This window comes from Rattus norvegicus, chromosome 6 (genome assembly GCF_021556685.1).
Source record: "Rattus norvegicus strain SHRSP/BbbUtx chromosome 6, alternate assembly SHRSP_T2T, whole genome shotgun sequence".
NCBI classification, from domain to species: Eukaryota; Metazoa; Chordata; class Mammalia; order Rodentia; family Muridae; genus Rattus; species Rattus norvegicus.
In genome coordinates, this window is record NC_141539.1 from 96,636,358 (window position 1) to 96,652,500 (window position 16,143).

Here is a 16,143-nt window from a genome sequence, read left to right on the forward strand (position 1 = left end):
CATACTAAATCTGTTTTGGTACCTGCAATCTGTTAGTTGGAGGTGTAGTGTCGGGGTTTAAATCTCGGCCCTTGTCCATGCAGAACACACAAAACCAACATGGTTCCACCTGGAGAGGTTTAATGAGAGAAGAAGAATAGAAGGGGGGATAAGTAAAGGAGGCCGGTCACGGGCACGTAGAGGGAAGTGGGGGGAAGGGAATAGGGAGAGAAGGGACAAAGGGGAAGAGAGCATGAAAGCAGAGAATTGAAGAACAAAAAGAGAATGAGGAGTGGACAAGCAGCTCCTTATATAGTGTCCGGCACAGCTGGCTGTTGCCAGGCAACTGTGGGGCGGAGCATACCTGGCTGTTGTCAGCTGTGGGGGAGGAGGGTGGAGCTTAGACAGAATACCAACATGTAGAGCTAAAGAGAATTATGGGAGTAACTACCATATTAAGGTTAGAGAAAAAGGAGAAGGTTTGTAGAGTTAGGAGAGAAAATGATCAATAGCTGGAGCCCAGTGAAACACCAGCAGGTAAGACTTGGCGAGAAAAAGAACAGCCAGTAAAAGCAGACCACTGAGAGCGATGGGAGGAGCCTGGAGATTGTTTGACCCAGGACGGAAAGGTTTCAAGCTGGAAAACACACTGGAAAGCTAAGCACCGGAGGTTCTAACTTAGCTCTTAGCGCTTAGCCCTTAAAAAGCTATTAGCAAGTATATTAAGCAATGGAAGTCCGGAACGTTTTAGGATCAATGTCACTTTGGAGTGTGTATGGTGATTCTCTAAAAAGATGTACAGGCTGGAAAGGTGGCTGGCTCAGTTAGTCGAGCGTTTGCCAAGCATACACCATGCCTTGGGTTTGATTCCGCAGCATAGCGTAAACCAGGCAAAGTGGCACAGGCCTATTAACTCCGCAGGCTAGGGAATCAGAAGGTTAACCTAAGATGTATAGCAAGTTCCACCCCAGCATGGACTAGGGACTATGTTTGAAACAAAACAAAGAAAGAAAAGACATATGCTGAAAGACAAGTGGATTTTGTACTTCAAAATCCTAAACTACACACGTACCTGGATTCCAAATGTTGGTATTGCTTCTTCCCGTGTGGTTATTTAAACTCATAGTCCTAAAATAAGAAGCTTGCAGGTAATAAGTGACTAATGGGGCTTTATTATCCCCAAATCACTTTTGTAACACAGAGGTTCAGAGACCTTGATAAATCTGCTCCTACATCAAGACTCGCGGCATTGAGAACTCGCCCCGTGAGAAAGAGCAAATATTCTCAGTCACCAGCTGAAGTGAGCCACCATGGGCCAGGCAAGAGCAGATCAGCAGTTTTGAAACCATGTTATTTGGGGCCAATTTTAACACAAGTTTTATGCACTGAATAAAATTTCATCAGCAAAGGAACTTTAATCGGGACGGGACGTTTGGCTCCTAGTAACCCCAAAACTGCACCTGATAGGATCAGATGATCAACACCTTTGGAATGAAGTGCTCATTTGCATAAGTCCTCTTCAGTAAACGTCTCTGAGCAGTGCTCATTTGCATAAGTCTTCCTCGGTAAACTTGTCAGAGATTTGCAAGATCCTCATTTAAACATAGGTGGAATCGTGGAATCCGTGTCACTAAAACACAATCTGTAATTCCTAACATTAATGGAAGACTTTTAAAGTGAGAACCTTATTTGTATGCCACACTGTTTTAAATACATGTAACTTAAATTCGGATCAAATGCACTCACCTATTGAATAACGCCACTTTTTATGTCGAATGCCTAAAAAGGCTTTAACACTTAACATTTGATTACTGTAACCAAGCACATAGTTATTGTACAATCTCAAAAACTAGCTTTATACAAATATGAGCTGTACTTTCTTTCATCGAAATGCCAGTTGTTCAGTCTATCTTGCCATTTGACTCCCTGAAGGAACCGATTCTGCCGTACTGTGAGCAGCTTCACTCCGACTATTGACTCAATCGTGTGCTTTAAGCGGAAGGCGTGTATTATTCTGTTCTAAATCGAGATGGTGGGTCTCTGAGAAAGTACAAAGAGCAACTTGAATTGTGAGCAAGACAGAGATTAAATCAGACAAGGAATGAACAAATTTGGCTGCTTCTAGCCCAATTCTTTGTCTCCGAGAGCACAGATAGGCTGTCTCTGTAATAACCCTCTCTCCCTGGGTGATAGAAATGTGTTGTCTGGATTTCTTTTTTTTAAAGGAGGTCCTTGCTTTATCATTTATATTTGGAGCAACTACTAAGACAGCAATAAATCTTAAAATATCTCCAACTAGCAGTATCTAGTTACCACAAAATTACATGATCCAAAAATAGATAATAAAATGCGCTGTGGATCAACACCCTCAGGTTAACGCAGTTAACATTGCCTGCAAATAGAGTATCTACATGGTCTGAGCCCAGCTGCCTGCAGTCCACAGTCTGAGAAAGCAGGGGCAGCTCTTTAAAGTTGGAAAAACGTTTCCTTTGGAGGTCTTAGGGAAGGCTTCTACCACAGCATCTGAGACAGCAGGAGGAACCAAGGTTTCAGTCACGTTCCAGTTATACAAACGCCAGATCTCTATTGCTAAGACGGCACACAACAGCTAAATGGGCTTGAACAATAGAAAGAGCGTGGTGCAGGCAGTCTGCCTAGAGGCTTTAAAGCCACTGTCGAATTTTCTCTAAGGTCCTGCCAAAGACATGCAGCCTGCCTGCTTTCACCCTGTTCTCCATGTGGCTTCTTCCCCTGCCCCGTTTCAACCACTTGTCTATAGAAATGAGAGACGGAAATCATTTGTAACATGCTTTGTGCAAGCAAGATGGGAATAACAATGTGTAATAAAGAACTCTGTTCAGCCTTAGCAGGGGACGAACGGATGGACTAGACCACCCAGAGGTAAGAGGGTTCAGTTCCAAGAAGCAATTATCTCCTTTTTCTGTTCTACATTTCAGCATTAAAAAATTTTTTTTTAAAAAAACTGGAGAAAAATTAAGATAAAGGAAATTCCCTCATACCTCTCATAAATATAAAAAGTATGTTTTGAAATTTGGTTTATTTCCTTTCAGGGGTGTTATGTATATGTTTTGCACATTCAAGAAAACAAGTGGGAAACTGCAATCATGGCAGTTATGCTGTACGTGGTATTCTGGTGTCATGGCTGTTCATTAGAACAGCAGTACTAATAAAGAGGCAACTTGACGTTTTTGTCTTTATTATTCCATTGAGTGGTAACGATATTATTTATTTTATCAGCCCATCTGATGAAATCCTTAGGTTCTTTTTTTTTTTTTTTTTAAGATTTGTTCATTTATTTAATGTATGTGAGTACACTGTAACTGTCTTTCAGACACACCAGGAGAGGGCATCAGATCACTCTATAGATGGTTGTGAGCCACCATGTGGTTGAACTCAGGACCTCTGGAAGAGCAGTCCATTCTCTTAACTGCTGAGCCATCTCTCCAGCCCCTAATACTTGGGTTTTTATCAACGTCTTGCCATTACAAAACAAGCCATGCGATACAGCATTAGAGCTAGCTGTTAGCTCATGCCTACAATCACACCACTCGGGGAGCTGAGACCGGAGGATGAAAAGCTCAAAGCCTGCCTGACCTGCATAATGAGACCTTGCCTCAAAAATGTGTCTTTGTATTTTAAGATAAAGATAGACACATATGTGCAAACATAAATATTTATATTTGATTGATTATGTCATTGAAGTGAGATTAAGTGAGAGTATTTATTAAATGAAAGGACAACAACACAGTGGATATTAGTGTACATTCCTTACTAGTTTTCAAGAACAATTTTATCCAAGTGCATTTTGGTCAATGTTGACTGAGAATTTCTCTGAAGTTTCTCAAACAATTTTTGCTTTCTTTTTTCTTCCATCACTAATAGTTGATAACAGGGATTGTTTATGCTATTCTTTTTTTTTTTTAACTCTTATGGTGTCAGGGATTGACCGCAGGACCTTGTGCACAGTGGGCAAGCCCTATCACTGAGCTACTCCCCTAGTCGCTAGCTTGTTTTAATGTATTAGATTGTGAGTGAAAAACACTGATGAACAAGATATTAGATGCATGCAGGCTTGCTTGCTTTCTTTCTTGCAGTCAGGTTTCTCCTCTCTTATACTGTTTAACCTATTCCAAACCTCAGGAATAGTGCTGCCCATAATGAGCTAGTGTTCCTACATCAATAATTATTAAGACAATCCCCTATTCATTCAGGGCAATCTGAGCTAGATAATTTATCATTATTGTTGTGGTCTAGTAATCACCTCACAAACCACACAAGCACCAGTCTCAGTCAGACAGGGAGAGTTTATTGAGCATACGCCCCAGGACTGTTTGACCAGACCATGGCCCAGATTTGGGAACTGAACCATGACCTTAAGATTCCACAGGGTTTTTAAGCCCAGGATCCACAAAACTCTGTGCCAAGTTATTTCACCAATCAGGATTTAGGGATAGAGGTTACCTTAGGAACATATGTCTTTATTGTAAGCTTATCCTGCTCTCATTGGTTAGGATGTTCAACTGTGGTAGGGGACTTGCCCTGTCTAATATTCGTGTCATAACTTGTCTACCAGGATGGGACTTGTCTAACATTCATGTCTTAACTTGCCAACCAGGATGACAGTTACCAACATACATGTCTCTTTCTGCCAAGTAGGATGTCAGTTCCCAGGGAGGTCTTGGGAACATTGTAATGAACCATTTATTTTTCATTCTAAAGATAAAATCCTCCATCTCATCAAAAGAAAGAATATTCTTTTCCCATTAATTTACTTATTCATTCATCCCAATTAAGTCCCCCTCTCCTCCCAGGCGCCCCTCACGTGGCCCTCCCCGCTTCACCTCTGAGAAGGGAGAGGTCCCTCTATCCTAGCACCTCAGGTCACTGCAGGACTAGGCACATCCTCTCCCACTGCCACCAGACAAGGCAGCCCAGTAAGGGGAAGAGAATCTACAGGCAGACATCAAAGTCAGGGTAAGGCCCCACTTCAGTTGTTGGGGGACCTGCATGAAAACCAAGCTGCACATCTGCTACATATGTGCAGGGGGGCTAGGTCCAGATCTTACATGTTCTTTGGATGGTGGTTCAGTCTCTAGGAGCCCCAGGGGTCCAGGTAAGTTGACTCTATCCCCTCCAGGTTACTCAATCCTTCCCCCAGTTGTTCCACAAGACTTCCCAAGCTAAAGAAGCAAATTTCTGGTTTCTTTTTTTTTTTTTTTTTTTTTTTGGTTCTTTTTTTTTCGGAGCTGGGGACCGAACCCAGGGCCTTGCGCTTCCTAGGTAAGCGCTCTACCACTGAGCTAAATCCCCAGCCCCAAATTTCTGGTTTCTTAAGGAATATACAGTGGGAACAAAAATCTCCTGGGGATACTGAGATATCTATCAATGACCTAGAGCAAGGATGGCAAATTTATGTGTACATGATGTCTTTGTCCTCTACCGTACCCTTCATTATTTGGCCAATTAAGCCTTTGAAAATCCTCACCCGTTTCCTTGTCTTATTAATGTCAAAACCCCTTAAGTATTTGATACCTATTGGTCATCTAGCAATGTGACTATCAGGATTGTGCAGTATTTAGTAAGGCCTGGAGTCCTTCTTTGAAGATCAACAGAAATTCTTCCTCCACCTTTTTTCTCACTGAGCATCATTCAGTTACTTTTCTTTTCCCTTCTAGTACTTTCCTAATCTAATGTCCCTTTTAAAAAAATCCATCTGTTATTTTTAACTAAAGATACATCATTTCCTGGGATACTAAATGGTCACACTGAAGACTGATCCACTCATAAAACACTTAAAAGCAGGCAATGCCTACGCAGCATCTTTAGAGATCAATAAAACCCTTCCCACACAGCTGCCATCCTGGAGGAAGGGTGCTCTGTGGAAGAAAGCAGCAGATCAAGGGTGGATAGTGACATCTGTGTTCTCTGTGAGCAGCAGGAAGGATTAACACCAGAGGAAGATGAGTAATTAGGCATCCTTTCTTATGACGGAGCCAATTGTAGCTCCTAGTCTTCACATCTTTCCTCTTCCAATATGTGGGGCTACTAACAACCAATCAAGCCCGGACTTAGGCAGGAAGGATTGTGGGAAGTTTTGGTTCCCCTTGACACTCTGTGCATTTGGCCTTGACTTTGGGCATGGACCGATGGTGGGACTTCTCACATGTTCAGTTACTTAGTCATTTAGTCACTCTGTCAATGCTTTCAGTACATTTCATAGACCAGGTACAGTGGTGACATAATTCCTCTCAAAGGTAAAGCCAAGAATAGTATGGGATGGTTTTGGCCTGTGATCTCTATTACCCCAAATAAATTCTCTACTTTATTTGATAAAGCATCTCTTACGGGAATTCTGGAGCCACTGCTGGTCTGATCTCTGTCCACTTGGAGTTTACATACGCTTAGCACCAATAAGCAAGCTATGAGTGATGGTCTAGTACTACTGGTGCTCTGATAGTGACACAAAATAGAGCTATGGATTCAAGAAGGACATTAAATCCACACAGAAATATGGCATCTATTATGATGAGTCCTGTGATGGTTAATCTTGTCTCAACATGATTGAATTAAAAGGTACCTAAGTAACTGATAAAAATATTTTTGTATATATCTGTTAGGACATTTCTAGATGAGATCAACATTAGAATCACTAGATTGCATAATGATCCAACCTCAACAGTGTGGGTGGGCACAGTCAATCCTTTGAGATCCTACACAGACCCAGCAAACAGAACAATGGGGATTTTTAATTGAACTGAGACATTTATCACCTCCTACGCAAGACCATCAGAGCTCTTAACTCTTGGCCTGAGGACTCCAGAACTTAGACCAGCACAGCCTCCTCCCCACTCCCCTGTTCTCAGGCCTTTAACTTCCAACTGCAGTTATTCAAGTGTTTTCCTTGGATCCCAGGTCTTTGAGCATGAGCCAAATGACCGAATCAGTTTTTTGAGTCCTTTAGCTCATAGATGGTCTAGAGGACACAGAGATTTAAGGCATGCTGCAAAACAGGCGAAGAGTAGATAGGGGAAACAACCCTGAATGAGGTCACTCAGTATCTCAAGTCAAAAGGAAAGAATGCACGCCGTAGCCCAACAGCTTAATGTTAGTCTGGGAGAGCCAAATGTGAGGACTGAAGATCACGGAACGTGGGAGATGAGTCAGTAGATGACTAGAGACACAGACAGGACCAGAGGAGAGAGGGCCATAGCCATGAGATGGGATTTGGATTCTTGCCTAAGAGAAACGCAAGTGAAATCAAGAAGTTTGAAGAGAGCCAATGAACTGATTGGCCTGCCTGGAAAGACAGCTCTGGGGACAAGGTTGGGAATGCAGTGAGGGAGGTAAAGCTGGAGAGGAAGATTTCATCTGTAAGCTTCAGCAAAAGGTCTTGGGGCTGAAGCCCTCATAGTGGCAATGGGAATGGAGAAAGTATGTGAGCTGTAGCAATCCAAAGAGCTGCAGTGGCAAACAGTTGTCAACAAGGTGCTTAGTAAGGAGTCCACAGCAGCACAAACTAAAGCTTGAAATGGATGTGTCCACTGCACTGCGCTTCCTCCAATGGCTTGAGCACAGAACTTTTTCTCATCTCCTTTAGCTTCTGAATTTCTTTAATGTGCATGTGTGCACATGTGTGTGGAGGCCAGGTGTTGATGTCAAATGTTTTCCTGAAATAGACTCCAGAAGAGATACTGAGATAAGGTGGGCTTACTTCAGCTGCCTAGCATTTCACCTGCTTTTGGAATCTTCTAGCAATCCATGATGCTCCACAATGTTTGAGGCCATTGTTACAGTCCCAAAGTCATCTTCTCACCCGTGCCTCCCCACGGAATCTTTCTTCTGTAAGGTTGTATTCCTAAGTTCAAATGCCCTTTTATAAGGTGCTGGTTGGACTGAACTTTTAATAATAACTTCATTTCAAACTCTACATAAACCATGCTTTCACATAAGTCCATATTCTGAGGACCAGGAATTCAACGTATCTTTGGAAGGAACATAGTTCAAGCTCAGCCTCCACCTGCCTGATGCCCCAAGTGGAATGGCTGCCTGGTTCACAGAAGTTGTGCCCAGAACTCCAGATCACTCCTGGCTCCTCCTCACCCTCCTTACAATCGCCAGCCTAGCCTTAGCCTAGGAAATGAGATCATTGGGCCCTTCCTCCTCCTGCTCTCTAGGTTTGCTCTCTCAACACTGTATGCACCATGTCCCAAGGACATGGAGTTCCTATTGTGGTGGCCATTCACAGCATCACTTTTTACCTGTTTTCCAAGCCATGAGATCAGGGTATCTCTCAGTGTCAGGCACAAACCAATTGCAATATATGTTATCAACAAATGTAAGTATGTAAAGACAGTTTTAGAGCTCAGTTTCTGTGTCACTGGGAGAAGGAGCTTTTAACTCTGTTTAATCCCAGAGAGCAAAACCTGTGGGGCCCAAATAAATATTTGATGATGTTGATATAGTCTTGTCCAAGGTTGAAAGAATAGCATCCATAGATGTATGGAGGTGTGTTTTGCAAATTGTTTGTTCTCAATTATTCTAGAACCTGTATCAGAACTTTACTTGTAAATAATGTAGTATGTTATAATGATGGAGCGTTTTATAAACACAGATGCCTGCCAGCTATTTATAAGCAAATCCTTGAGTGTAGCATCCAAAGGTGGGGAACTCCAAGAGAATATGTGGGTTGACAGAATGACTAAGCTCACACACAGAGTAACAGAACTAAAGTCACTTAAGACTTGTGAACTCAAATAAAGATTTGCCTTTTGAAATAGTTACTGAAAATTTCAAATTGGGATGCTTTTATTCATTTCATTTGCAACTTTATAAAGATGGACTACCATTATGGTACTGTCTTAGTTAGGGCTTACTGCTGTGAACAGGCACCATGACCAAGACAACTCTTGTAAGGACAATATTTAATTGGGGCTGGCTTGTAGGTACAGAGGTTCAGTCTATCAAGGTGGTACCATGACAACATCTAGGCAGGCATGGTGCAGGAGGAGCTGTGAGTTCTCCATCTTCATCTGAAGGCTGCTAGCAGAACACTGGCTTCCAGGCAGCTAAGAAAAGGGTCTTTAAGCCCAAGCCCACAGTGACACACCTACTCCAACAAGGCCACACCTCCGAATAGTGTCATTCCCCGGACTAAGCATATACAAACTGTCACATTCCACTCCCTGGCCCCCATTGGCTTATTCAAACACATGAGTCTATGGGAGCCACACCTAGACACAGCATAATAAAAAAGTACTTTTAGTCCAAATTCCAAAGTCTGCATAGTCTATAGCAGTATCAACATTGCTAAAACTCCAAAGTGCAAAGTGTCTTCTAAGATTCAATCACTTAACTGTAATCCCCAAATCAAGATACAAAAGCAGCTGGGCAAACTCCAAACTCAGCATCTCCATGTCTGATGTCAAAATAGTATTCAGATTTCCACTCCATTTTTAATCTTTGTTGACTACAACAATGTTCTTTCTCCTGGGCTGGTTCCACTCTCTATCAGCAGCTTTCCTCAGCAGATATCCCAAAGCTCTGGCATCCCTAACATCTTGGGGTCTCCAAGGCAACTTCAATGTTACAGCTTCTTGTTTCAATGCCTGGGATCCACACACGATCTTCTGGGCTCCTCCAAAGGGCTGGCATCACTTCTCCAGTTCTGCCCTCTGTAGCACTCTAAGCTCAGGTTGACCCACTCCACTGCTGCTGCTGCTGCTGATCATCCCATGGTACTGGCATCTCCAAAACACTGGGGTCTTCTGTTGCAACTAGGCTTCACCAATAGCCTCTCATAGGTGCTCTTCATGTTGCCAAGCCTCAAATCCTTTGCATGACCCCTTCAGTCCTGGGCCGTCAACTACAACTGAAACTGCATCTTCATCAATGGCCTTCCATGGCCTCTCTCAGAGCTGAGCCTCAGCTGCTCTTCATGACCCCTTCATGCCTTCAAAACCAGTACCACCTGGGCGACTCTCACACATTACCAAGTACAGTTGCAGCAGAGGTACAACCTTGGCTCTCTGGAAGATGGCCTCTTGTGCTCTCAGAAAACACTTCCCAGAAATGTCATCTCCTCCTCCTCTTCCTCCTCCTCCTCTTCTTCCTCCTCCTCTTCTTCCTTCTCCTCCTCTTCTTATTCTTCTTTTTCTTCCTCTTCTTCTCTTCCTCTTCTTCTTCTTGACTGTTCTAAATTTTTATTCGATATGAATTTTACAAATACTACATGTATCAGCGGTAACAGTGGAGTTGGAGAGTATTGCCCCTTCTCTAGGCTGCCCGGCGAGATCCACCAATAGTGTGATGGAATTTGTGGCCCTTTCCAAAGCCATGGCTCTTGCAGCCAACAGATGTCAGCCCACACATCTCTCTGTGCTTGTGGACTGGTTTGGTGATCCACTGGGTGTCAGGCTTTCTTCTGATAGCTTTATGGAATGGATCAATGAGGATAACCTCAAAAAATTTATATGTGAAATCTTCACCAACCCAGTAGGAATTCAGGACTCTCAAAGCTCCACAATGGTGCCCAGCTCTTTCCTCAGTAACAGACTGAAGGCTTCGGGCAAAGTTCAGCTGGTTAACACCGTGGTGAACAGGCTTGCCATAAGTTGCACCCTTAGGAAGTGGGCATTTTCGACTACCACGGCAGACACTAATCCTGTAAAGTACACAACCTTGCTTAGCCTTGTATCCCAGCCTTCTTTATCAGGCTGGATGGGGTGGGGAGCTCTGTACAGTGCAGAGAACTGTCAGTATTGCCAGCAGTGGACCCTCAGAAGAAAGCACATCATGTCGGACTGCTTCTTCCTCCACAGCTCCTAGATATATTTGTATGCACCCATCTTGGCTCGCCTGATGGCTACTGCCAGAGGAAAGGTCTCTTCTTTATCATCATTAATTTCGTAGCTCCAGCTAGCCAGCATCAATTGTCCCAGTCGTCCCTTCTAGCCTGGACTCTAAAGCCAGAGCCACGTGACCAAAGCTACCAAGTTCTGCTGCTTGCTGGGGCGGGTACCTGGTCACCTTGTTCTATTACATTATCACTAGCTTTCTGTTTTCCAACTCCTTCACCACCTAAACTTGGCTGTCCTGGGTCTTGCTCTGTAGATTGATCTTGAACTCAGAGATCTGTATGCCTGTCTTCTGAGATTAAAGGTGTGTACCACCACACCTGGACTTAAGCTTTTCTTCATCTAGAACTTGCTGTGTCCCAGGCTATCCTTGAACTCAGAGATCTGTTTGGCTTTACCTCCTGGGATTAAAGGTGTGTACCACCATGCCTGTATCTAAACTTAGCTGGGTAGGATCTTGCCCCAAAGTCCCACTCCCTTAAACTGTTATCTCCTAGAACACAGGATTCTGCTCCATCTCACTTCCTGGTGCCCCTTTAATACTTGAACTATATATTTTATATTTTTCCTTTCTAAGCTTGTTATGGTTGTTCAAAATCTTTCTTCTTCATGAGACTTAACCAGAGAACAAAGTTTCTGCTGGGCTTTTTTTGAGACTTCCTTTGTCAATGGAGTTAATCTGAGACGCTTCACCTTAGCCTCAGACAGACTCTTCAGACATGGGCAAAGAGCTCCTAAGGGTGCAACTTATGGCAATTCTTCACCACAGAAAACAGTCTCTAGGTCACACATTGAAATTCTTCTCCTCTGAAACCTCTTGAGCCACCTCTGCACAGTTCAAATCACTCTCATTAAGAAAGTCTTCCTATATTCCTTCTAGGATACCCACTTTAAGCCCCATTTAAAGCATTCCACTGCTTTCCAAATGCAAAGTTCCCAAATCCACAATCTTCCAAACAAAAGCATGGTCAGGCCTATCACAGCAATATCTCAGTCCCTGGTATGAACTTCTTAGTTTACTTCTGTGAACAGACACCATGACCAAGATAACTCTTATGAAGGACAATGTATATTTGGGTATATACAGGTCAGAGGTTAAGTTCATAATCATCAAGGTGGGAACATGGCATCCAGGCAGGCATGGTGCAGGCAGAGTTGAGAGTTCTGCATTTTCACTGGAAGGCTGCTGGTAGAAGACTGACTTCCAGATGGGTAGGGTGAAAGTCTTAAGCCCACACCCACAGTGACATACCTATTTCAACCAGGGCACACATCCCAATATACAAACCATCACAGGTACCATTCACAGAACAGATATTTCTGTTCAATTTTCTTATGCCTACTATTTCTAGTAGCAGTGACAGCTAATAGAAACAACCAGCCTGAACTGGGAAAGAGCTCACTAGTGAATGTATGCTTAGCATGTGCTTAATAAGCTCATTCTGTTCTCAAAACATGAATACATACATATACACATATTTGTACATATACATACACATGAACACATATACATGCTCACACATGTATGCACATGTGCACACAACACATACATGCACACAGGTATGCATATTCATGTATACATACACATGCATGCATGCACATATTCACATGTACAATGCACACCTGCACACACCATGTCCACATGTTTACGTACAAAACACACACGTTCATGAGACGCCATGAAACCAACATTTACTGTGTCCATTAACTTGTTCATTTGTTTGTTGGTAGGTATGAAAACATTCTTTAATACTGCAGACATCAAGATGTGATGAGTGTCTGTCACATGGAGGCTTCCTCAGGTGCTGCAGTGTCCATTCCTAGACCTGTGCTGTTCTTGAGGCAGCCTGTGATGGGACACCACAGAGGCCGGTGAAGTGTTGGCTACTTAATCATCCTTCCTGAACTTGCCATTGATGTAGGACACCCAGACTAGAATCAGTCACCAGCCCATGACCCACACCAGCCCCATGAATAAGACCTCACACCTATAGGACCCCACATGCTGGCTGTGGGGGTCCAATTCTTGGCTTGTCTTGTTCACAGTAGCATGAACCTAGGGACCTGCTCAGCTTTGTGGTCAGGTCTGGACACTCAGGGTCACTCTGTTGGCTCAACACTACTGTGCTATTTATTAATCTGTTTTTATACTATGTTTTTATACTATGTTTACCATTCCTAATGTGCACTTATTTCCTGATATTTTCTCCATTGTTACAGGTAGCTTGTTTTCATTTGGGGAGGGGTGGTATGAACTGGGGGTTGAATTCAGGCTAAGCATGTAGTCCACGGATGCTAACCTCTCAGACCTTCAGTCTGTTTGTTGATGCCAAGGTGAAGGTGTTTTGTAGTAGCAGGCCAAGCTAGGAATCATTGACCCTCTGACTCTACTAGACATGTGGTAAAGTGTACAGGAAGAGGCAGTGGGAGGAGGAGGAGGAGAAGGAGGAGGAGGAGAAGAAGAGGAGGAGGAGGAAGAAGAAGAGGAGGAGGAGGAAGAGGAGGAAGAGGAGGCCTGACTGTTGCCCTCTCACCTGCTCTCTGTACTGAACTCATCATCTGTGTCCTCTGTGTGCAAAGCCTCCTATTTAGGCTTCACTGAGGTTCACACGTCATCACTATCACCAAGTACCCATGAAGTATATAAATGCTGCCATTTTCATTGCTCCCACTCCATTTTAAAATATTTTCTCTACTTAGGAACTTGAAAATCGTGGCTAATTAAAGTCATTCATTTTCATGCTACATTACAGAAGAGGAATGTGTCTGTCGTAGGATAAAATGCAAGAGAGGGGATTGGGAGGGGGGCTGTGCTGAGGTGGCACCCCTAAGAAATTTTGCCGAGCGACAGATCTAGTGTAAGAGGTTTATTAGGGAGAGTAAAGGCCTCTTGGTTTAGGGACATAAAGGAGAGATAGAGGCAGACCAGCATGGAGACAGGAAGACAGAGAGGGAGAATGGGAGAAAGACACACACAAGAGAAGGCAGAGAGGCCAGAGAAGATGGGGGCAGAGAGAGGTCTGGGGGCCCTTTTATGTGCAGCACACACCTGGTGTACCTGGTGGTGGCTGGCGATATAAGCTGCTGCTGGGCCCTTGAGAGCAGGCCAGTGGGACTGCCTGTGTACTAAGTTTGGTTATGTGCAAAAGGAAGAAAACAAAGCCAAACGCAGTGGAATGAACCTACAATAACAGTAATAACAGCAACTAGACAGATGGAGGCAGGAGGACCAGGAAGTTGTTCAAGATCATCTTCAGCTACATAGCAAGTTCAAGGCCAGCCTGTGCTAGCCAAAACCAAGCCAGAGACAAAGACAGTGAAACACAGAGAGAATACGAATAAGGTTTTCAGTGGCTCTCTCCATGGCTACTTCTACATGACGGATAGATGGGAGTGTCTTCATCATTTTTTGTTGGGGTCATTGTTGTTGTTATTACAAAATACCCAAGACTAGGCAATTTATAGAGAATAGAAGTGTATTTCCATAATGGAATGAGTCTAAGGAATCCAAGAATATGCCCCTGGGATCTGTTTAAGTCTGATGACCTAGTGAAGTGGGAGAGCAAGAATCAGCCAGCAAAAGAGACCAGAAATGTGGATGAGCTGCACTTAAGAGAATCCACTCCAGCAATAAGTGGCCCTCTCTCAAGTCGACAGTGAGCCATTTATCAGGATAGGGGCTTATTCCCCTGCACCTCCAGTTACAGTCTTTCTCCATCCAATGTTACGCTGGACACTAAGCTTCAAAAGCATACATGAATCCCTGGGTGGTTAACCGACCTCACTCTCCAGAAGATGCCTTTCTTCTTGTTGTTGTTCGCATATATTCCAATCCACCGTTCTCTGGCCCTTTCCTGTCAGCCTCCTAAATGTAAACAGAGCGCTTTGATGGGTTAACATGTGGACCCCAGGGACAGCCGCACTTCCATCTCCACCATGAGCATGCTCTCTGAAACCCGAACGCAAGGTGAGAAAGCTTTGATCTTTAACTTCATCATCCTCTCTTACACTTACATGAATTTCTGTTTTTAAATATTATAGGTAGCTTGAGAGACCTAAGCAGTATAAATAACCAAATAGACATAGGTTAAGCTATTTCCTTCAAAGGTTTCTTGGGGGCTGGGGAAATGGCTCCGTGAATAAAGCACATGTGAGAACTGGAATTTAGATCCACGGCCTCCCCAGAAAAACGTTGGGCATCCATATCAGGTTGCCTTTAATCCTAGTGCAAGGGAGCTAGGGACAGAGGATCTGGGGCAAGCTGGTTAGTTCTGGCTTCAGAGGGAGACCTAGTCTCAGTAAATAGAAGTGGAACATGATTGAGAAAGACATCCAATGTCATGCACACACACACACACACACACACACACACACACACACACACATGCGTGCGCGTGCATGCATCCAGGCATATGAACAAATATGCACTGGACACACAGGAGTCCTAGTTTTAGAAAGACTGCATGAGAAGCAAAGGCTAGCCTCGAGGATGTGTCTCAGTCTTTGGTTATATTCAATCAAAAAGCCCATTGGAAAGATGACTTAGAGCTGCATGAAGACCTGAATTCAGATCTGAGCACCCATATAAAATGCTGAGCTTGGCCTCTACATACTTATAACCTCAGAGATATATGTGGGTGGAGGGCAGGAGGTAGAGACAGGAGGATCATAGAGCTCGATGACTGCCAATCTAACTCCAGATTCTAGGGAGAGTAAAGGAAATAAAGGAGAGAATCATAGAGCAGGATACCTGATGTCTTCCTCTGGCCTCCGTGCATGCACAGGCTCAAACGCCTGTATGCACATGTGTACATACCAGTACACACACACACACACACACACACACACACACACACACACACACGCATGCACACATGGACACTCACATGCACATGTGCCCATAGAATGCTGCTAATATTTATATTTACTATACAGACTGCAGAACTTTTGGGAGGCAAACAGAATGTTGTTCTATTCCAAGATCAAAGCAATTGTTTCTAGGTTAAAAGTGTGTTGCTGCTGTCCTTGTAGACCTCAAGTTTTATGACCTTCATCTGATGTCTGTTGGCCTTTTTGCTTGGATGCGAAGGTATCCTGGGACTCGGAAGCCCAGGAACCACACAGCTCTGAGGTGGGACAGTGTCCCAAAGGAAGGGCATCCTGAGACATGGGAGCCCAAAACCACACAGCTCTGAGAGGAAGCCTCCTCAGCAGAGGTGTTGCAGCTCCCAGGGGAGGGGATCCCCAGCTGAGCTCGAGAGTCAGGAGCCTCAGTCCATTCCTTCTCACT

The 16,143-nt window shown here is 43.8% G+C and overlaps 2 pseudogenes; both read right to left on the reverse strand.

The window, feature by feature from the left end:
• Positions 1 to 10,233: 10,233 nt before the first annotated feature.
• Positions 10,234 to 10,844, reverse strand: LOC148005302 (large ribosomal subunit protein eL15 pseudogene; annotated as a pseudogene).
• A 1,897-nt stretch (positions 10,845 to 12,741) lies between these two features.
• Positions 12,742 to 16,143, reverse strand: part of LOC148005303 (cytochrome b-c1 complex subunit 10 pseudogene) — a 29,740-nt pseudogene continuing 26,338 nt past the window's right edge.